The sequence below is a fragment of the Heterodontus francisci genome, unplaced genomic scaffold, assembly GCF_036365525.1.
Source record: "Heterodontus francisci isolate sHetFra1 unplaced genomic scaffold, sHetFra1.hap1 HAP1_SCAFFOLD_545, whole genome shotgun sequence".
Classification (NCBI taxonomy): Eukaryota; Metazoa; Chordata; class Chondrichthyes; order Heterodontiformes; family Heterodontidae; genus Heterodontus; species Heterodontus francisci.
In genome coordinates this window covers 891,428-915,099 of record NW_027141258.1, presented here as the reverse complement: position 1 = coordinate 915,099, position 23,672 = coordinate 891,428, and positions in this window count along the sequence as shown.

Here is a 23,672-nt window from a genome sequence, read left to right as displayed (position 1 = left end):
AGGAGGCAGCAGAGAACAGAGAGGAGGGAGGAGGCAGCAGAGAACAGAGAGGAGGGAAGAGGCAGCAGAGAACAGAGAGGAGGGAAGAGGCAGCAGAGAACAGAGAGGAGGGAGGAGGCAGCAGAGAACCGAGAGGAGGGAAGAGGCAGCAGAGAACAGAGAGGAGGGAAGAGGCAGCAGAGAACCGAGAGGAGGGAAGAGGCAGCAGAGAACAGAGAGGAGGGAAGAGGCAGCAGAGAACAGAGTGCAGAGAGGAGGCAGCAGAGAACAGAGAGGAGGGAAGAGGCAGCAGAGAACAGAGAGGAGGGAAGAGGCAGCAGAGAACAGAGAGGAGGGAGGAGGCAGCAGATAACAGAGAGGAGGGAGGAGGCAGCAGAGAACAGAGAAGAGGGAGGAAGCAGCAGAGAACAGAGAGGAGGGAAGAGGCAGCAGAGAACAGAGTGCAGAGAGGAGGCAGCAGAGAACAGAGGAGGGAAGAGGCAGCAGAGAACAGAGAGGAAGGAGGAGGCAGCAGAGAACAGAGAGGAGGGAGGAGGCAGCAGAGAACAGAGAGGAGGGAAGAGGCAGCAGAGAACAGAGAGGAGGGACGAGGCAGCAGAGAACAGAGAGGAGGGAAGAGGCAGAAGAGAACAGAGGAGGGAGGAGGCAGCAGAGAACAGAGAGGAGGGAGGAGGCAGCAGAAAACAGAGAGGAGGGAGGAGGCAGAAGAGAACAGAGAAGAGGGAGGAGGCAGCAGAGAACAGAGAGGAGGGAGGAGGCAGCAGAGGAGGGAGGAGGCAGCAGAGAACAGAGAGGAGGGAAGAGGCAGCAGAGAACAGAGAGGAGGGAGGAGGCAGCAGAGAACAGAGAGGAGGAAGGAGGCAGCAGAGAACAGAGAGGAGGGAAGAGGCAGCAGAGAACAGAGAGGAGGGAGGAGGCAGCAGAGAGGAGAGAGGAGGCAGCAGAGAACAGAGAGGATGGAGGATGCAGCAGAGAACAGAGAGGAGGGAGGAGGCAGCAGAGAACAGAGAGAAGAGGCAGCAGAGAACAGAGAGGAGGGAGGAGGCAGCAGAGAACAGAGAGGAGGGAAGAGGCAGCAGAGAACAGAGTGCAGAGAGGAGGCAACAGAGAACAGAGAGGAGGGAGGAGGCAGCAGAGAACAGAGAGGAGGGAAGAGGCAGCAGAGAACAGAGTGCAGAGAGGAGGCAGCAGAGAACAGAGTGCAGAGAGGAGGCAACAGAGAACAGAGAGGAGGGAGGAGGCAGCAGAGAACAGAGAGGAGGGAAGAGGCAGCAGAGAACAGAGTGCAGAGAGGAGGCAACAGAGAACAGAGAGGAGGGAGGAGGCAGCAGAGAACAGAGAGGAGGGAAGAGGCAGCAGAGAACAGAGTGCAGAGAGGAGGCAGCAGAGAACAGAGTGCAGAGGAGGCAACAGAGAACAGAGAGGAGGGAGGAGGCAGCAGAGGACAGAGTGCAGAGAGGAGGCAACAGAGAACAGAGAGGAGGGAGGAGGCAGCAGAGAACAGAGTGCAGAGAGGAGGCAGCAGAGAACAGAGAGGAGGGAGGAGGCAGCAGAGAACAGAGTGCAGAGAGGAGGCAACAGAGAACAGAGAGGAGGGAGGAGGCAGCAGAGAACAGAGAGGAGGAAGGAGGCAGCAGAGAACAGAGAGGAGGAAGGAGGCAGCAGAGAACAGAGAGGAGGAAGGAGGCAGCAGAGAAAAGAGAGGAGGGAAGAGGCAGCAGAGAACAGAGAGGAGGGAGGAGGCAGCAGAGAACAGAGAGGAGGGAAGGAGGCAGCAGAGAGGATGGAGGAGGCAGCAGAGAGGATGGAGGAGGGAGGAGGCAGCAGAGAACAGAGAGGAGGGAGGAGGCAGCAGAGAACAGAGAGGAGGGAAGAGGCAGCAGAGAGGATGGAGGAGGGAGGAGGCAGCAGAGAACAGAGAGAAGGGAGGAGGCAGCAGAGAGGATGGAGGAGGGAAGAGGCAGCAGAGAGGAGGGAGGAGGCAGCAGAGAGGATGGAGGAGGGAAGAGGCAGCAGAGAGGATGGAGGAGGGAAGAGGCAGCAGAGAACAGAGAGGAGGGAGGAGGCAGCAGAGAGGATGGAGGAGGGAAGAGGCAGCAGAGAACAGAGAGGAGGAAGGAGGCAGCAGAGAACAGAGAGGAGGGAGGAGGCAGCAGAGAACAGAGAGGAGGGAGGAAGCAGCAGAGAACAGAGAGGAGGGAGGAGGCAGCAGAGAACAGAGAGGAGGGAGGAGGCAGCAGAGAACAGAGAGGAGGGAGGAGGCAGCAGAGAACAGAGAGGAGGGAGGAGGCAACAGAGAACAGAGAGGAGGGAGGAGGCAGCAGAGAACAGAGAGGAGGGAGGAGGCAACAGAGAACAGAGAGGAGGGAGGAGGCAGCAGAGAACAGAGAGGAGGGAGGAGGCAACAGAGAACAGAGTGCAGAGAGGAGGCAGCAGAGAACAGAGAAGGAAGGAGGCAGCAGAGAGAAGGGAGGAGGCAGCAGAGAGGATGGAGGAGGGAGGAGGCAGCAGAGAGGATGGAGGAGGGAGGAGGCAGCAGAGAGGATGGAGGAGGGAGGAGGCAGCAGAGAGGATGGAGGAGGGAGGAGGCAGCAGAGAGGATGGAGGAGGCAGCAGAGAGGATGGAGGAGGGAAGAGGCAGCAGAGAGGAGGAAGGAGGCAGCAGAGAGGATGGAGGAGGGAAGAGGCAGCAGAGAGGATGGAGGAGGGAGGAGGCAGCAGAGAGGAGGAAGGAGGCAGCAGAGAGGATGGAGGAGGGAAGAGGCAGCAGAGAGGATGGAGGAGGGAAGAGGCAGCAGAGAGGATGGAGGAGGGAGGAGGCAGCAGACCACAAATAGCAGTGACTTGGTTTTCACACGAATCGAGTCTCAGCTTCCCTTTTCATTCTGGTTCCTGTGCATTGAAAGTTAACCAGTTCCTCTTTCCGAATCACTGAAACAACACAGAAAGTTTCTTCCCCATCAACGCTCTCTCTCTCACTCCCTCTATCTCTCTCCCTCGCTGCCTCTCTTCCTGTCTTTCTCCCTCATTGACTCTCTCACTCTGTCTCTCTCTGTCTCTCTCTCCTTCGCTGTCTCTCTCTATCTGTCTCTCTCTCTATCTCTCCCTCACTATTTCTCACTCTGTCTTTCTCCCTTGCTCTTTCTGTCTCTCTGTCAGTGACTCCCTCACTGTCTCTCTCTGTCTCTCTCTCTCTGTCTCTCTCCCTCGCTGACTCTCTCTCTCTGTCCCTCAACGATTCTCTCTGTCTCTCTCTCCCTCACTGTCTCTCTCCCTTGCTCTCTCTGTCTCTCTCTCAGTGACTCCCTCTCTCTGTCTCTCTCCCTCACTGTGTCTCTCTCTGTCTCTGCCTCTGTCTCTCTGTTTCTCTCTCTGTCTCTCCCTTTCTCTCTCTCCCTGTCTTGCTCTCCCACCCTCGCCGCTGACCTCAGTCCGCATTCCCTTCGATCAGGCCTGCTCGCTGCTCGGGCAGGGGAGGGTGGGTGGGGGGGGGTTACTCATTGGATTGGGTTACTCTTCGCAACCCCTCCTCCCCTCCGGTAATGGCAGAGCCTCGCTTTTCCTAATTCTCAGGCCCTCGTCCATGTTTTCAACCCGACCGAGGTACCAGGCCCTGGAATTTCCAATGCCAGTCACTCGTGGGCTTTTGGAACTAGGCCCAGGGTGAGGTCATGGGTCACGCGGTCAAGGGACGGGGGTCGGGAAGGGCAATGCTCCTGTCGGAATACGCCCTCCATGCAAATTCCGCCAGCTGCGGGCTTGCTTCAAATGCAACGCGGTGCAGAAAAAGGTGCCCGTCAGTCAGCCAGAAGTGGGCGATCCATCTCGGCTTCCTGCCGAGGTCCCCGGCATCACAGATGACAGACTTCAGCCAATTCGATTCACTCCACATGATATCAAGAAACGACTGAAGGCACTGGATACTGCAAAAGCTATGGGTCCTGACAATATTCCGGCAATAGTACTGAAGACCTGTGCTCCAGAACTTGCCGCGCCCCTAGTCAAGCTGTTCCAGTACAGCTACAACACTGGCATCTACCCTGCAATGTGGAAAGTTGCCCAGGTATGTCCTGTCCACAAAAAGCAGGACAAATCCAACCCGGCCAATTACCGCCCCATCAGTCTACTCTCAATCATCAGTAAAGTGATGGAAGGTGTCATCAACATTGCCATCAAGCAGCACTTGCTCAGCAATAACCTGCTCAGTGATGCTCAGTTTGGGTTCTGCCAGGGCCACTCAGCTCCTGACCTCATTACAGCCTTGGTTCAAACATGGACAAAAGAGCTGAACTCAAGAGGTGAGGTGAGAGTGACTGCCCTTGACATCAAGGCAGCATTTGACCGAGTGTGGCATCAAGGAGCCCCAGCAAAACTGAGGTCACTGGGAATCAGGGGGAAAACCCTTCACTGGTTGGAGTCATACCTAGAGCAAAGGAAGATGGTTGTGGTTGTTGGAGGTCAATCATCTGAGCTCCAGGACATCACTGCAGGAGTTCCTCAGGGTAGTGTCCTCGGCCCAACCATCTTCAGCTGCTTCATCAATGACCTTCCTTCAATCATAAGGTCAGAAGTGGGGATGTTCGCTGATGATTGCACAATGTTCAGCACCATTCGCGACTCCTCAGATACTGAAGCAGTCCGTGTAGAAATGCAGCAAGACCTGGACAATATCCAGGCTTGGGCTGATAAGTGGCAAGTAACATTCGTGCCACACAAGTGCCAGGCAATGACCATCTCCAACAAGACAGAATCTAACCATCTCCCCTTGATATTCAATGGCATTACCATCACTGAATCCCCCACTATCAACATCCTGGGGGTTACCATTGACCAGAAACTGAACTGGAGTAGCCATATAAATACTGTGACTACAAGAGCAGGTCAGAGGCTGGGAATTCTGTGGTGTGTAACTCACCTCCTGACTCCCCAAAGCCTGTCCACCATCTACAAAGCACAAGTCAGGAGTGTGATGGAATACTCTCCACTTGCCTGGATGGGTGCAGCTCCAACAACACTCAAGAAACTCGACACCATCCAGGACAAAGCAGCCCGCTTGATTGGCACCCCATCTACAAACATTCACTCCCTCCACCACCGACACACAGTGACAGCAGTGTGTACCATCTACAAGATGCACTGCAGCAATGCACCAAGGCTCCTTAGACAGCACCGCCCAAACCCGTGGCCTCTACCACCTCGAAGGACAAGGGCAGCAGATGATGGGAGCACCACCGCCTGCAAGTTCCCCTGCAAGCCACTTGCCATCCTTACTTGGAACAATATCGGCCGTTCCTTCACTGTCACTGGGTCAAGATTCTGGAACTCCCTTCCTCACCGCACTCTGGGTGCATCTACCCCACACGGACCGCTGCGGTTCAAGAAGGCAGCTCACCACCACCTTCTCAAGGGGCAATTAGGGATGGGCAACAAATGTTGGCCTAGCCAGCGACGCCCGCATAAAAGAAAAAATAATCTTTCTGTCTCTCTTGCATGGGGAAAGGAGTCTGTTCCGCCATTTGAACATCGCAAATATTTAAGGAACTATTGAATGCTCAACCGACCTAAATTCCATTGAGAACTAACTTCTCCACAGGAACGGTGATCCATCAAAGTTAACTGGAGATGGTAAGAATTGTATAGGTTAAAAGAAGTGGTTTATGACATTGCCAGGAAAGGTCATAGGCCAAAGGATTGGGGAAGTCTCAGAACGCGGCAAAAGGCGATCAGAAAAAGGAAGAGGGAGGAATGAGAAGAGGGATTAGCAAGGGAAATGGAAACAGATTGTAAGAGCTTCTGCAAATATATAAAAAGCAGGATAGTAGCTAAAGTGAACATGGGTTCCTTCGAGGCGTAGAAATTAATTTGGGGAATAAGGAAATGGCAGGTATGTTGAACCAATATGTTGTGTCTGTCTTCACAATCGAAGACACAAGTGACGTACTCGAGGGAAACCAAGTAGCTGGCGAGAGTTCGGAACGTACCAGTCCTAAATATCCTACCCCTTATTCTGAGACTGTGTGCCCTGGTTCTAGACTCCACCCCCAAGCCAGTGGAAGCATCTTTCCTGCATTTAACCTGTCACGCCCTGTAAGAATTTCATCCGTTTCAATGAGATCACCTCTCATTCTTCGAAACTCTAGAGAATACAGGCCCAGTCTCCTCAATCTCTCCTCATGGGGCAATCCCACCATCCCAGGGAGCAGTCTGGCGAACCTCCGTTGCACTCCCTCTGTGGCAAGTATATCCTTCCTTAGAGAAGGAGACCAAAACTGTCCACAATGCTCCAGGTGCAGTCTCACCCAAGGCTCTATACAAATGCAGCAAGACGTCTTTACTCCTGTACTCACGGTCCCTTGCGATGAGGGCCAACATACCATTCGCCTTCCTAACTGCTTGCTGCACTTGCATGTTCGCTTTCGGTCACTCATGAACAAGGTCTCCCAAGTCCCTTTGGACATCAACATTTCCCAACCTCTCACCATTTAAGAAATACTCTGCTTTTCTGTTTCTCCTGCCAAAGTGGATAACCTCACATTTCTCCGCATCATGGACAATCTGCCAAATGTTTGTCCGCTCGCTTATCCTCTCCAAATCCCCTTGAACCATCTTCGCATCCTCCTCGCAACTCACTCTTCCACCTAGTTTTGTGACATTTGGCAAACTTGAAAATATCACATTTAGTCCCCGCGTCCACCTGTCCCTAATATCTCCTTTATATACCTTGGTGTCAAATATTTCTCTGATTTGCACTTCTTTAGTGAAATGCTGGATGTCCCTGTGCGCACAGCAAGCTCCCAATATAATGCAATGATGGCTGCATCATCGTTTTTAGTGAGATGCCCCTTTGAGAACTCAGTACGCTCATAAGCTAAGTACCAGGACGTAGTCATGTGACTAGAAGCCAGAGTGACTGGGCAACGGTTCTGTATATAGTTTGCTCTGTGCTGTATATACTCGTTTAGCTGTTAATAAACCGAAGAGAGATCTTCAAGGTGCTGGAAACTATGTTGTGTTGCTTAAGATTACACAAAGAAACTCTTGACAATGTCAACCCAGGTCGTCCATTTGTGTAACTGAGGGATGAATATTGCCCAGGACTGCAGGGTTAACACCCCCGTGGCCGCAAGATCTTTGACACCCACCCAAGAGGGTAGGCGGGGCCTCGGTTTAATGTCTCCTCCGAGGGACGGCACCTCCGGCGGTCCAGCACTCCCTCGGTACTGCACTGAAGCGTCGGCCTGAGATTTTGCGTGCGGGTTTCTGGAGTGGGATTGCAGCCCACATCCTTCTGCCTCAGGTGTGAGGCTGCTTCTCAACTCAATGACAGATGAGGCATCAAACATGGGGTGAATTATTAGTTCAGGGGTAGTGTCTCAATGTAATGTTGGAGTGTGATCAACCACAAGTCTGTTTCAATAGTCACAAGGCTCAGTCTTCCATTATGATTCAGCGCTTGTTCTTAAACATGGCTTTGAATATCTCTTCAAAATGTCCAAATTGCCCAATCCTTCCCTCGTTCCTTTTCTCGACACTTCTGCTTTTCGATAAATTCATTGTTGGACTGTGGGCACCGCTGGGCAAGGCCAGCATTTATGGCCCATCCCCAATTGCCCCTCGAGAAGGTGGTGGCGAGCCGCATTCTTGAACCACTGCGGTCTGTGTGGTGCGGGCACACCCACCGTGCTGTTCGGGAGCAGGTACCAGGATTTGGACCCAGCGACAGCGAAGGAACAGCCGATAGAGTTCCAAGCAGGATGGTGCGTGGCTCGGAGGGTGAAGAGGGCAAGTAAAGGGTTAAGGTTAGCTGGCTTCACGATTGACCCGGGCTGGGGTTGCACAAACACATATGCAGCTGATGCCACACGAGGGGAAGATGTGTGCAATGTGAACATTTCTGACAAACCACAAGGTGCAGTCTGTTCACGGTCACAGGAACAAAGGTGATGTGAATTTTTAATATAGAATGTGATGTGTTAATTGCTCAATGATAACGTGGTGTGCAGACATGTATTTTGAGCTTCGGCTAAAGGCTGTGTATCCACTGCAGACGTGTCTTCATTGTAATAGGATAATATAATCATGGTGTACGAGTGAGCTTTGATTAAACAATGTCAATTTCATGCTAATCCGTGATTGGTGTATGTTGATAATTAGATCTATCTGAACTGTATAATAATGATGGAATGTAATTGATCAGGGAGCCGCACGGAATCACTGGACACGTGCGACTCCCTTACATATGCTTGAATAAAACAATGGAAAAAAACTTGAGTCTCGTCTGGTGACTGCGGGTGCGAAGGGCGAGTGAATGCCCACGACAGAGGGGAACTTGCAGGTGGTGGCATTCCCATGCATCTGCTACCCTTTCCCCTCGAGGTGGTAGAGGTCGCGGGTTTGGGCGGTGCTGTCGAAGGAACCTTGGCGAGTTGCTGCAGTGCATCTTGTAGATGGTACACACTGCTGCCACTGTGCGTCGGTGGTGGAGGGAGTGAATGTTTGTAGGTGGGGTGCCAATCAAGCGGGCTGCTTTGTCCTGGATGGTGTCGAGCTTCTTGAGTGTTGTTGGAGCTGCACCCATCCAGGCAAGTGGAGAGTGTTCTATCACTCTCCTGACTTGTGCCTTGCAGATGGTGGACAGGAAGTGAGTCATTGCAGATGGTGGACAGGAAGTGAGTCACTGCAGAATAAGCTACACAGGATCCACTGCATGTCTTTTAATAGGTCAAGACTCATCTCTCCCACGGGTCACACTACCATCTGTCATTCAGAAAGTAGTGGGTTTCAGCACCATAGATACAACAGAGGCTCGAGTCACACAACAGGGGCTGACACTTCCCGGTTGCCAGTACTGAGGGGGCGCCACACTCTCGGAGGGGCAATACTGAGGGAGTGCCACACTGTCAGAGGGTCAGTACTGAGGGAGCGCAGCACTGTCGGAGGGTCAGTACTGAGGGAGTGCCGCACTGTCAGAGGGTCAGTACTGAGGGAGCGCCGCACTGTCGGAGGGTCAGTACTGAGGGAGCGCCGCACTGTCGGAAGGGCTCCCAAAATGCATCACCTCACACTTCTCAGGATTAAACTCCGTTTGCCACTGCTCTGCCCATCTTACCAGCCCATCTATATCATCCTGTAATCGAAGGCTTTCCTCCTCACTATTTACGACACCATCAATTTTCGTGTCATCTGCGAACTTACTGATCATACCTCCTATATTCACATCTGAATCATTAATGTACACTACAAACAGCAAGGGTCCCAGCACCGATCCCTGTGGTACACCACTGGTCACAGGCTTCCACTCGCAAAAACAACCCTCGACCATCACCCTCTGCCTCCTGTCACTAAGCCAATTTTGGATCCAATTTACCAAATTGCCCTGGATCCCATTGGCTCTTACCTTCTTAACCAATCTCCCATGTGGGACCTTATCAAAAGCCTTACTGAAATCGATGTAGTGCTCCGCTGAGGGAGCGCCGCGCTGTCGGAGGGTCAGTGCTGAGGGAGCGCTGCAATGTCGGAGGGTCAGTGCTGAGGGAGTGCTGCACTGTGAAAGGGTCAGTACTGAGGAAGTGCTGCACTGTCGGAAGATCAGTACTGAGGGAGTGCCGAACTGTCGGAGGGTCAGTACTGAGGGAGTGCCGCACTGTCGGAGGGTCAGTACTGAGGGAGCACCGCGCTGTCGGAGGGTCAGTACTGAGGGAGTGCTGCACTGTCGGAGGGTCAGTACTGAGAGAGTGCCGCACTGTCGGAGGGTCAGTACTGAGGGAGCGCCGCACTGTCGGAGGGTCAGTACTGAGGGAGTGCCGTACTGTCGGAGGGTCAGTACTGAGGGAGCGCCGCACTGTCGGAGGGTCAGTACTGAGGGAGTGCTGCACTGTGGAGGGTCAGTACTGAGGGAGTGCCGCACTGTTGGAGGGTCAGTACTGAGGGAGTGCTGCACTGTCGGAGGGTCAGTACTGAGGGAGTGCTGCACTGTGGGAGGGTCAGTACTGAGGGAGTGCCGCTCTGTGGAAGGGTCAACTCTGAGGGAGTGCTGCACTGTGGGAGGGTCAGTACTGAGGGAGTGCCGCACTGTCGGAGGGTCAGTACTGAGGGAGTGCTGCACTGTGGAAGGGTCAGTGCTGAGGGAGCGCCGCACTGTCGGAGGGTCCGTACTGAGGGAGCGCCGCACTGTCGGAGGGTCAGTACTGAGGGAGCGCCGCACTGTCGGAGGGTCAGTACTGAGGGAGCGCCGTGCTGTCAGAGGGTCGGTACTGAGGGAGTGCCGCATTGTCGGAGGATCAGTACTGAGGGAGTTGCACTGATGGAGGGTCAGTGCTGAGGGAGAGCCGTGCTGTCGGAGGGTCAGTACTGAGGGAGCTCCGCGCTGTCGGAGGGTCAGTACTGAGGGAGCACCGCACTGTCGGAGGATCAGTGCTGAGGGTGTTGCACTGATGGAGGGTCAGTGCTGTGAGAGAGCTGCACTGTCGGAGGGTCAGTACTGAGGGAGTTGCACTGATGGAGGGTCAGTACTGAGGGAGTTGCACTGATGGAGGTTCAGTACTGTGAGAGAGCTGCACTGTCGGAGGGTCAGTACTGAGGGAGTTGCACTGATGGAGGGTCAGTACTGTGAGAGAGCTGCACTGTCGGAGGGTCAGTACTGAGGGAGTTGCACTGATGGAGGGTCAGTGCTGTGAGAGAGCTGCACTGTCGGAGGGTCAGTACTGAGGGAATTGCACTGATGGAGGGTCAGTACTGAGGGAGTTGCACTGATGGAGGTTCAGTACTGTGAGAGAGCTGCACTGTCGGAGGGTCAGTACTGAGGGAGTTGCACTGATGGAGGGTCAGTACTGAGGGAGTTGCACTGATGGAGGTTCAGTACTGAGGGAGTTGCACTGTCGGAGGGTCAGTACTGAGGGAGTTGCACTGATGGAGGGTCAGTACTGAGGGAGTTGCACTGATGGAGGTTCAGTACTGAGGGAGTTGCACTGATGGAGGTTCAGTACTGAGGGAGTTGCACTGATGGAGGGTCAGTACTGAGGGAGTTGCACTGATGGAGGGTCAGTACTGTGAGAGAGCTGCACTGATGGAGGTTCAGTACTGAGGGAGTTGCACTGATGGAGGTTCAGTACTGAGGGAGTTGCACTGATGGAGGGTCAGTACTGTGAGAGAGCTGCACTGATGGAGGTTCAGTACTGAGGGAGTTGCACTGATGGAGGGTCAGTACTGTGAGAGAGCTGCACTGATGGAGGTTCAGTACTGAGGGAGTTGCACTGATGGAGGTTCAGTACTGAGGGAGTTGCACTGATGGAGGTTCAGTACTGAGGGAGTTGCACTGATGGAGGGTCAGTACTGAGGGAGTTGCACTGATGGAGGGTCAGTACTGTGAGAGAGCTGCACTGATGGAGGTTCAGTACTGAGGGAGTTGCACTGATGGAGGTTCAGTACTGAGGGAGTTGCACTGATGGAGGTTCAGTACTGAGGGAGTTGCACTGATGGAGGGTCAGTACTGTGAGAGAGCTGCACTGATGGAGGTTCAGTACTGAGGGAGTTGCACTGATGGAGGTTCAGTACTGAGGGAGTTGCACTGATGGAGGTTCAGTACTGAGGGAGAGCTGCGCTGTCGGAAGGATGGTATCTATAGAACTTTGGGATTTATTTATAGCTGTTTAACATTGTGGTTTGGCACCTCAGAGTCAAGTAGCTCTTGTTGATACGTGCTTACACTCTCTGTTTCCCACAGAAAATGTGCAAAAAAGTGACTTTGTCTCTCAGTTTCTCTCCCTCTCTGAGTCTCTTTTCTTCTCAATGTTTCTATATCTCTCCGGATTTCTCTCTTTGTCCCTCTCCGTCTCCGTGTCTCAGTCTGTCTCTCTCACTTTGTCTCTTTGCGTGTATCTCTCTCTGTCGCTCCGTCTCTTTCCCTCTCTCTCCCTGCCTTCACTCACTGATCTCTCTATCTCTTTGTTATTCATCTCTCTCTCTCAATGTAGTTTGACTGTTAACTGCCCTCTGAAGTGGTCAAGCAACGAGCGAGCCACTGAGTTGCATCAAGGCATTACTGAGAATTCAGAAGCAGCAGAAACTCCAAAGGCACACCCAGCCCCTGAAATGTCCTCCTCGCTAACACCCGGGGAGGTTTTTTTTTGTGCTAAAATTGGGAGATCGGTCACACAGACCAGTGAAGGAGGCAGGACAGGCGTCATACCGAGCACAAAGGAAGATGGTTGTGGTTGTGGCAGATTAAATATCGCTGCGGGAGTTCCTCAGAGTCGTGTCCTCAGCCCAGCCGTCTTCAGGGACTGTGAGGGTGGTGTGGGTTCTGGAACCCACTGGCTGAAAGCACTGGCTGAAAGGCTGGCAGGGACAGAAACCCCCCCCCCCCCCCCCATCGCATTGGCACCTGGGGGGCTCCGCACCAAAAGATGGATAGTGGCATTAGGCTAGATGGCTCTTTGGTGACCAGCACAGACACGTTGGGCCCAATGGCCTCCGTCGGTGCTGTCAATGTCAATGTTCCTGCGTATGTCTTTCTCTCTCTCTCTCTTTCCCCCATTGTCTCTCTCTGTCTTCATCTCTGTCTCTCTCTCCGTCTCCCTCTCTCAGACTCTGTCTTTCAGTCTGTCTCTGTCTCTCTCTGTCTGTCTATCTCCCTCTCTCTCTTTCGGTCTCTCTCTCTCACGCTCTGTGTCTTTCTCTCTCTCTCTGTTACTCTCTCTTCCTGTCTCTCTCTGTGGCTGTGTGTGTCTCTCTCACACTTTCTCTCTGTCTGTGTCTCTCTCTCTGAGTCTCTCTTCCTGTCTCTTTCTTTCTGTCTCTCTCTCTCTCTTTCTGTATCCCTGTCTCTTTCTATGTGTGACTATCTCTCTGTCTCTCTAAGTTGCTCTCCCTCTCTCTTTCGGTCTCTCTGTCTCTCGCTTGGTGTCTTTTTCTCTCTCTTTCTCTGTGTGTCTCTCTCTCTTTCTGTCTCTCTTTGTCTCTCTCTTTCTGTGTGTGTGTCTCTCTTTCTGTCTCTCTCTGTCTCTCTCTTTCTTGATCTCTCTATCATTCGCTCTTTCTGTCTCTCTGTCTCTGTGACTCCGTCTCTCTCTCTTTCTGTCTCTCTCCCTCTCTCTCTCTTTCGGTCTCTCTGTCTCTCGCTCGGTGTCTTTGTCTCTCTGTCTCTTTCTGTGTCTCTCTATCTGTGTGTGTCTCTCCCTCTTTCTCTCTCTCAGTCTGTGTCTCTCACTGTCTGTCTCTCGCTCTCTGTGACTATCCCTCTCCCTCTCTCTCTTTCAGTCTCTCACTTGGAGTCTTTCTCTCTCTCTATCTCTCTCTCTCTCTTTCTGTCTGTGTGTGTGTGTCTCTCTCTTTCTCTCTCTGTCTGTGTGTGTGTCTCTCTCTCTTTCTCTCTCTGTCTGTGTGTGTGTCTCTCTCTCGCGTTCTGTCTCTCTATCTTTCTCGGTCTCTCTGTCATTCTCTCTCTCTATCTGACTCTCTCTCTCTCTCTCTGTCTCTTTCTGTCTCTCGCTCGGTGTCTTTTTCTCTCTTTCTGTCTCCCTCTTTCTGTGTGTGTGTGTCTCTCTCTCAGCCTGTTTCTCTCTCTGCCTGTCTCTCTCTCTTTCAGTCTCCCTCTTTCAGTGTGTGTCTCTCTCTCTTTCTCTCTCTCAGTCTGTGTGTCTCTCTCTTTCTCTCTCTCAGTCTGTGTGTCTCTCTCTTTCTCTCTCAGTCTGTGTCTCTGTCTGTCTCTCGCTGTCTGTCTCTCTCTCTTTCGGTCTCTCTGTCTCTCTCTCTCTCTCTGTCTATGTGTCTCTCTGTCTGTCTCTCTGTGACTCTCTATCCCACTGTCTCTCTCTCTCTATGTCTCTCTCCCTCTCTCTCTTTCAGTCTCTCACTTGGTGTCTTTCTCTCTCTCTATCTCTTTCTGTCTGTGTGTGTCTCTCTCTTTCTGCCTCTCTCTTTCTGTCTGTATGTGAGTCTCTCTCTTTCTGTCTCTCAGTCTGTGTGTCTCTCTCTTTCTCTCTCAGTCTGTGTCTCTGTCTGTCTCTCTCTCTTTCAGTCTCCCTCTTTCAGTGTGTGTCTCTCTCTCTTTCTCTCTCTCAGTCTGTGTGTCTCTCTCTTTCTCTCTCAGTCTGTGTCTCTGTCTGTCTCTCGCTGTCTGTCTCTCTCTCTTTCGGTCTCTCTGTCTCTCTCTCTCTCTGTCTATGTGTCTCTCTCTGTCTGTCTCTCTGTGACTCTCTATCCCACTGTCTCTCTCTCTCTATGTCTCTCTCCCTCTCTCTCTTTCAGTCTCTCACTTGGTGTCTTTCTCTCTCTCTATCTCTTTCTGTCTGTGTGTGTCTATCTTTTTCTGCCTCTCTCTTTCTGTCTGTATGTGAGTCTCTCTCTTTCTGTCTCTCTCTCCCTCTCTCTCGGTCCCTCTGTCATTCTTTCTCTCTGTCTCTCTCTCTCTATGTGACTTTCTCTCTCTCTCTTTCTGTCTCTCGCTCGGTGCCTTTCTCTTTCTTTCTGTCTCCCTCTTTCTGTGTGTGCGTGTGTCTCTCTCTCTCTGCCTGTCTCTCTCTCTCTCCCTTTCAGTCACTCTGTCTCTCTCTCTCTCTCTTTCTGTCTCCCTCTTTCAGTGTGTGTGTCTCTCTCTCTCTCTCTCTCTCTGTTTTACTCTCTCTTTCGGTCTCTCTGTCTCTCTCTCTCCCTGTGACTCTCTATCTCTCTGTCTCTCACTTTCTGTGTGTCTCTCTTTCTGCCTCTCTCTCTTTCTCTCTTTCTGTCTGTGTGTGTCTTTCTCTCTTTCCGTCTCTTTCTGTCTCTCTATCTCTGTGACTCTCTCTGTCTCTCTACATTTCTCCCCCTCTCTCTCTCTCTTTCGGTCTCTCCGTCTCTCGCTTGGTGTCTTTCTCTCTCTTTCTATCTCCCTCTTTCTGTGTGTTGTCTCTCTCTCTTTCTCTCTCTCAGTCTGTGTCTCTCTCTGCCTGTCTCTCTCTTTCAGTCTCTCTGTGTGTGTGTCTCTCTCTCTCTGTCTGTCTGTCTCTCTCTCTCTCTCTGTGACTCTCTATCTCTCTGTCTCTCTCTTTCAGTCTCTCTGTCTCTCGCTCGGTGTCTTTCCCTCTCTTTCTCTCTCTCAGAGTGTGTGTGTCTCTCTCTCTTTCTCTCTCTCTGCCTGTCTCTCTCTTTCGCTCTCTTTGTGTGTGTCTCTCTCTGTCTGTCTGTCTCTCTCAATCTCTCTCTGTGACTCTCTATCTCTTGTCTGTCTCTCTCTTTCTGTTCCTCTCCCTCTCTCTCTTTCTTTTGGTCTCTGTCTCTCGCTCAATGCCTTTCTCTTGCTCTCTGTTTCTGTCTGTGTGTGTCTCTCTCTCTTTGTCTCTCTCTGTCCCTCTCTTTCTGTCTATGTGTGTGTGTCTCTCTCTCTTGGTCTCTCTGTCACTCTCTCTCTCTGTCTCTCTCTTTCTGTGACTCTCTATCTCCATCTCTCTCTCTTTCGGTCTCTGTCTCTCGCTCGGTGTCTTTCTCTCTCTGTCTCTCTATCTGTGTGTGTCTTTCTCTCTTTCTCTCTCTGTCTGTGTCTCTCTCTGCCTGTCTCTCTCTTTCGGTCTCTCTGTCTCTCCGTCTGTCTGTCTCTCTCTTTCTGTCTCTCTATGTCTCTCTCCCTCTCTCTCTTTCAGTCTATCTGTCTCTCACTTGGTGTCTTTCTCTCACTCTCTCTCTCTCTTTCTGTGTGTGTCTCTCTTTCTGTCTCTTTCTTTCTGTCTGTGTCTCTCTCTCTCTCTTTCTCTCTCTCTGTCTGTATGTGTGTCTCTCTCTCTTTCTGTCTCTCTGTCATTCTCTTTCTGTGTGTGACTCTCTCTCTCTGTCTCTCTCCCTCACACTCTCTCTTTCGGTCTCTCCGTCTCTCACTCGGTGTCTTTCTCTCTTTCTGTCTCCCTCTTCCTATGTCTCTCTCTCTCTCTTTCAGTCTCTCTCTCTTTCTGTCTCCCTCTTTGTGTGTCTCTCTTTCTTTCTCTCTCTCAGTCTGTTTCTCTCTCTGCCTCTCTCTCTCTCTTTCTCTTTCAGTCTCTCTATCTCTCTCTCTCTTTCTGTCTCTCTCTGTCTCTCTCTTTCTGTCTCCTTCTTTCTGTGTGTGTCTCTCTCTCTTTCTCTCTCTCTGCCTGTCTCTCGCTGTCATGCTGTTTCTGTCTCTCTCTCTCTTTCTGTCTCTCTGTCTGTGTGACTCTCTATCTCTCTCTCTCTTTCTGTCTCTCTCCCTCTTTCGGTCTCTCTGTCTCTCGCTCGGTGTCTTTCTCTCTCTCTCTGTTTCTGTCCCTCTCTTTCTGTCTGTGTGTGTGTCTCTCTCTTTCTTCTCTCTGTCTCTCTCTCTCTCTTGGTCTCTCTGTCATTCTCTCTCTGTGTGACTCTCTCCCTCTCTTTCTGTCTCTCTCTTTCTGTCTGTGTGCCTCTCTCTTTCTCTCTGACTCTATATCTCTCTCTCTTTCTGTCTCTCTCCCTCTCTCCTCTCTTTCTGTCTCTCTCTTTCTCTCTGTGTGCCTCTCTCTTTCTCTCTATCTCTCTTTCTGTCTCTCTCTCTCTTTTGGTCTCTCTGTCTCTCTCTCTCTCTGTGACTTTCTTTGTGTGTGTGTGTCTCTCTCTCTCTTTCTGTCTCTCTCCCTCTATCTCTCTCTTTCGGTCTCTCTGTCTCTCGCTTGATGTCTCTCTCTCTCTTTCTGTCTCTCTGTCTATGTATGTGTCTCTCTCTCTCTGCGTCTCTCTCTCTCTCTTCCCATCTCTCGCTGTCTCTCTCTTTCAGTCTCTCTCTCTGTCTCCTTATTCTACATTTCCCCGACTCTCTCTTTCTCTGTCTCTCTCTTTCTGTCTCACTCTCTGATTCTCACTCTCTCTCTCTTTCTCTCAGTCTCCTTATTCTACATTTCCCTGACTCTCTCTGACTCTCTCTCTCCCTGTTTGTCTCTCTTTGTCTCTCTCTCCCTCAACTCTCCCACACTCCACCTCTCTGCAGTATTAAGTTCCAGGGTCCTTGTCGGGTGGTGAAACATTCACAGAATTCCTTACGCCTGATTCAGCCTGGCTGAGCCACCTCAGGACAAGGTTCTGCACTGTCAGAGTGAGGGGGCTGGTGCATTCCCAGACGGAGGGCAAGCCTGTGCAGGAGTCTGCAAGGGTGGCGCCGTCGGTCGTGTGTGCAGGGAGAGGGCTCAGCGACTGGTGGGGGGGGGGGAGAGGGGATTGCATAGACAAACCTCAGCCCGTGCTGACAAGTCCGAACCAACTCTTCCAGGAGCAAAACCTCTCGGAGATCACAGTTAGATCAAACAAAGGACCTTCAACAAAAATCGTCAAGTCTCCGGACGCCTGAGAGCGCACGTGGGGGGCAGGACGGAGGGTGGGAGAGACTTGAGGGAGGGAGGGAGAGAGCGAAGGAGGGAGGGTGGGAGAGAGGGGAAGAGACAGGGAGAAAGGAAGGATAAATAGATAAGTAAATAGATGCGTTCAAATTTAGTCAGGGATATGGGGAGAGAGCGGGGGCAGTGGGATTAGTTTGGGGATTGATACAGGGATATGGGGAGAGAGCGCGGGACAGTGGGATTAGTTTGGGGATTGATACAGGGATATGGGGAGAGAGCGGGGGCAGTGGGATTAGTTTGGGGATTGATACAGGGATATGGGGAGAGAGCGGGGGCAGTGGGATTAGTTTGGGGATTGATACAGGGATATGGGGAGAGAGCGGGGGCAGTGGGGTTAGTTTGGGGATTGATACAGGGATATGAGGAGAGAGCGGGGCAGTGGGATTAGTTTGGGGATTGATACAGGGATATGGGGAGAGAGCACGGGACAGTGGGATTAGTTTGGGGATTGATACAGGGATGTGGGGAGAGAGAGCGGGGCAGTGGGATTAGTTTGGGGATTGATACAGGGATATGGGGATAGAGCGGGGCAGTGGGATTAGTTTGGGGATTGATACAGGGATATGGGGATAGAGCGGGGCAGTGGGATTAGTTTGGGGATTGATACAGGGATATGGGGAGAGAGCGGGGGCCGTGGGATTAGTTTGGGGATTGATACAGGGATATGAGGAGAGAGTGGGGCAGTGGGATTAGTTTGGGGATTGATACAGGGATGTGGGGAGAGAGCGCGGGACAGTGGGATTAATTTGGGGATTGATACAGGGATGTGGGGAGAGAGCGGGGCAGTGGGATTAGTTTGGGGATTGATACAGGGATGTGGGGAGAGAGCGGGACAGTGGGATTAGTTTGGGGATTGATACAGGGATATGGGGAGAGAGCGGGGCAGTGGGATTAGTTTGGGAATTGATACAGGGATATGGGGAGAGAGAGCGGGGCAGTGGGATTAGTTTGGGGATTGCAATAATGCTGGACGTGCAGACACACATTGTCATGAGCTGATGTGGTGCTTCCACTTCGTAACTCTGGAATTTCCCGGGAAAGTTTCAGGCAGGAGGAAGCAGTGAAACTATGACACATCTTGTGGCTGAAGGTGTCTGTGGAAATGCAACGGTGCTCGAGGTGTTTCGTGTGGGTGCGTGTGCGTAGGTGTGTGTTGCCAGCACTGAGGGAGCATCGCACCTTCCGAGGGGCAGTCCTTCGGGCGAGAGGTTACACCAAGGCCCGCTCGGGTGAACCTAACGCCCCGCGATGCCACTGAACAGATCTCTCCTCAAGGTGAAAACCTCGATGGCTCCAGAGACGTTCCGTGATCAGTAAAGAGAACATAATATCCCAGCAAGCAGGGATTTTGGTTTGAGATTCTCCACCACCGATTCGGGAGCCCCTCCCCACCAGCAGTAGCAGAGGTTTCTCCCCAACCCCCCTCCACCTCACTCCACCCGACCAGGTCTTCAATCGTCTCAAAGCCCGTCACCAATTCGATCTTGGAAGTGGTTTATTTTCGTTCCCGGGCAATGTCAAAGAATTAATGTTCCCGCCTTGTTCCGAGGGGGGCTTCGAGTGCGATGGACGGGACCTTTCAGTTTGCATCAGAGAGGGACTGAGAGACACCAGTCAGTGTAGAGATATCACCCTGAGAGAGAGGGACTGAGAGACACCAGTCACTGTACAGATATCACCCTGAGAGAGAGGGGACTGAGAGACACCAGTCAGTGTACAGATATCTCCCTGAGAGAGAGGGACTGAGAGACACCAGTCAGTGTACAGATATCACCCTGAGAGAGAGGGACTGAGAGACTCCAGTCAGTGTACAGATATCACCCTGAGAGAGAGGGGACTGAGAGACACCAGTCAGTGTACAGATATCTCCCTGAGAGAGAGGGACTGAGAGACACCAGTCAGTGTACAGATATCACCCTGAGAGAGAGGGACTGAGAGACACCAGTCAGTGTAGAGATATCTCCCTGAGAGAGAGGGACTGAGAGACACCAGTCAGTGTAGAGATATCACCCTGAGAGAGAGGGACTGAGAGACACCAGTCAGTGTACAGATATCTCCTTGAGAGAGAGGGTCTGAGAGAGACCAGTCAGTGTACAGATATCACCCTGAGAGAGAGGGACTGAGAGACACCAGTCAGTGTACAGATATCACCCTGAGAGAGAGGGAGACTGAGAGACACCAGTCAGTGTACAGATATCACCCTGAGAGAGAGGGAGACTGAGAGACACCAGTCAGTGTACAGATATCACCCTGAGAGAGAGGGGACTGAGAGACACCAGTCAGTGTACAGATATCACACTGAGAGAGAGGGACTGAGAGACTCCAGTCAGTGTACAGATATCTCCCTGAGAGAGAGGGACTGAGAGACACCAGTCAGTGTAGAGATATCACCCTGAGAGAGAGGGACTGAGAGACAGCAGTCACTGTACAGATATCTGCCTGAGAGAGAGGGACTGAGAGACACCAGTCAGTGTACAGATATCTCCTTGAGAGAGAGGGTCTGAGAGAGACCAGTCAGTGTACAGATATCTCTCAGAGAGAGAGGGACTGAGAGACACCAGTCAGTGTACAGATATCTCCCTGAAAGAGAGGAACTGAGAGACACGAGTCAGTGTACAGATATCACCCTGACAGACAGGGACTGAGAGACACCAGTCAGTGTACAGATATCATTCTGAGAGAGAGGGACAGAGAGACCCCAGTCAGTGTACAGATATCACCCTGAAAGATAGGGGACTGAGAGACACCAGTCAGTGTACAGATATCACCCTGAGAGAGAGGGACTGAGAGACACCAGTCTGTGTACAGATATCACCCTGAGAGAGAGGGACTGAGAGACACTAGTCAGTGTACAGATATCACCCTGAGAGAGAGGGACTGAGAGACACCAGTCAGTGTACAGATATCACCCTGAGAGAGAGGGACTGAGAGACACCAGACAGTATACAGATATCTCCCTGAGAGAGAGAGGGACTGAGAGACACCAGTCAGTGTACAGATATCACCCTGAAAGAGAGGGACCGAGAGACACGAGTCAGTGCACAAATATCACCCTGAGAGAGAGGGACTGAGAGACACCAGTCAGTGTACAGATATCACCCTGAGAGAGAGGGGACTGAGAGACACTAGTCAGTATACAGATATCTCCCTGAGAGAGAGAGGGACTGAGAGACACCAGTCAGTGTACAGATATCACCCTGAAAGAGAGGGACCGAGAGACACGAGTCAGTGCACAGATATCACCCTGAGAGAGAGGGACTGAGAGACACCAGTCAGTGTACAGATATCTCCCTGAGAGAGAGGGACTGAGAGACACCAGTCAGTGTACAGATATCACCCTGAGAGAGAGGGGACTGAGAGACACCAGTCAGTGTACAGATATCACCCTGAGAGAGAGGGACTGAGAGACACTAGTCAGTATACAGATATCTCCCTGAGAGAGAGAGGGACTGAGAGACACCAGTCAGTGTACAGATATCACCCTGAGAGAGAGGGACTGAGAGACAGCAGTCACTGTACAGATATCTGCCTGAGAGAGAGGGACTGAGAGACACCAGTCAGTGTACAGATATCACCCTGAAAGAGAGGAACTGAGAGACACCAGTCAGTGTACAGATATCACCCTGAGAGAGAGGGACTGAGAGACACGAGTCAGTGTACAGATATCACCCTGAAAGGGAGGAACTGAGAGACACCAGTCAGTGTACAGATATCACCCTGAGAGAGAGGGACTGAGAGACACCAGTCAGTGTACAGATATCACCCTGAGAGAGAGGGACTGAGAGACACGAGTCAGTGTACAGATATCACCCTGAAAGAGAGGAACTGAGCGACACCAGTCAGTGTACAGATATCACCCTGAAAGAGAGGAACTGAGAGACACCAGTCAGTGTAGAGATATCACCCTGAGAGAGAGGGACTGAGAGACACCAGTCAGTGTACAGATATCACCCTGAGAGAGAGTGACTGAGAGACACGAGTCAGTGTACAGATATCACCCTGAAAGAGAGGAACTGAGCGACACCAGTCAGTGTACAGATATCACCCTGAAAGAGAGGAACTGAGAGACACCAGTCAGTGGACAGATATCACCCTGAGAGAGAGCTGACTGAGAGACACCATTCAGTGTACAGATATCTCCTTGAGAGAGAGGGTCTGAGAGAGACCAGTCAGTGTACAGATATCTCTCAGAGAGAGAGGGACTGAGAGACACCAGTCAGTGTACCGATATCTCTCAGAGAGAGAGGGACTGAGAGACACCAGTCAGTGTACAGATATCACCCTGAGAGAGAGGGACTGAGAGACACCAGTCAGTGTACAGATATCTCCCCGAGAGAGAGGGACTGAGAGACACCAGTCAGTGTACAGATATCACCCTGAGAGAGAGTGACTGAGAGACACGAGTCAGTGTACAGATATCACCCTGAAAGAGAGGAACTGAGCGACACCAGTCAGTGTACAGATATCACCCTGAAAGAGAGGAACTGAGAGACACCAGTCAGTGGACAGATATCACCCTGAGAGAGAGCTGACTGAGAGACACCATTCAGTGTACAGATATCTCCTTGAGAGAGAGGGTCTGAGAGAGACCAGTCAGTGTACAGATATCTCTCAGAGAGAGAGGGACTGAGAGACACCAGTCAGTGTACCGATATCTCTCAGAGAGAGAGGGACTGAGAGACACCAGTCAGTGTACAGATATCACCCTGAGAGAGAGGGACTGAGAGACACCAGTCAGTGTACAGATATCACCCTGAGAGAGAGGGACTGAGAGACACCAGTCAGTGTACAGATATCACCCTGAGAGAAAGGGACTGAGAGACACCAGTCAGTGTACAGATATCACCCTGAGAGAGAGGGACTGAGAGACACCAGTCAGTGTACAGATATCACCCTGAGAGAAAGGGACTGAGAGACACCAGTCAGTGTACAGATATCACCCTGAGAGAGAGGGACTGAGAGACACCAGTCAGTGTACAGATATCACCCTGAGAGAGAGGGGACTGAGAGACACCAGTCAGTGTACAGATATCACCCTGAGAGAGAGGGACTGAGAGACACCAGTCAGTGTACAGATATCATTCTGAGAGAGAGGGACTGAGTGACCCCAGTCAGTGCACAGATATCTCCCTGAGAGAGAGGGACTGAGAGACACCAGTCAGTGTACAGATATCACCCTGAGAGAGAGGGACTGAGGGACCCCAGTCAATGTACAGATATCTCCCTGAAAGAGAGGAACTGAGAGACACGAGTCAGTGTACAGATATCACCCTGAGAGAGAGGGGACTGAGAGGCACCAGTCAGTGTACAGATATCACTCTGAGAGAGAGGGACTGAGAGACCCCAGTCAGTGTACAGATATCACCCTGAGAGAGAGGGACTGAGAGACCCCACTCAATGTACAGATATCTCCCTGAAAGAGAGGAACTGAGAGACACGAGTCAGTGTACAGATATCACCCTGAGAGAGAGGGACTGAGAGACACCAGTCAGTGTACAGATATCACCCTGAGAGAGAGGGACTGAGAGACACCAGTCAGTGTACAGATATCACCCTGAGAGAGAGGGGTCTGAGAGACCCCAGTCAATGTACAGATATCACCCTGAGAGAGAGGGGACTGAGAGACACCAGTCAGTGTACAGATATCACCCTGAGAGAGAGGGGACTGAGAGGCACCAGTCAGTGTACAGATATCACCCTGAGAGGGACTGAGAGACCCCAGTCAGTGTACAGATATCACCCTAAGAGAGAGGGGACTGAGAGACACCAGTCAGTGTACAGATATCACCCTGAGAGAGAGGGGACTGAGAGACACCAGTCAGTGTACAGATATCACCCTGAGAGAGAGGGGACTGAGAGGCACCAGTCAGTGTACAGATATCACCCTGAGAGGGACTGAGAGACCCCAGTCAGTGTACAGATATCACCCTAAGAGAGAGGGGACTGAGACCCCAGTCAGTGTACAGATATCTCCCTGAGAGAGAGGGACTGAGAGACACCAGTCAGTGTACAGATATCTCTCAGAGAGAGAGGGGACTGAGACACCAGTCAGTGTACAGATATCACCCTGAGAGAGAGGGACTGAGAGACATCAGTCAGTGTACAGATATCACCCTGAGAGAGAGGGGACTGAGAGACACCAGTCAGTGTACAGATATCACCCTGAGAGAGAGGGGACTGAGAGACACCAGTCAGTGTACAGATATCACCCTGAGAGAGAGGGGACTGAGAGACACCAGTCAGTGTACAGATATCACCCTGAGAGAGAGGGGACTGAGAGACACCAGTCAGTGTACAGATATCTCTGAGAGAGGGGACTGA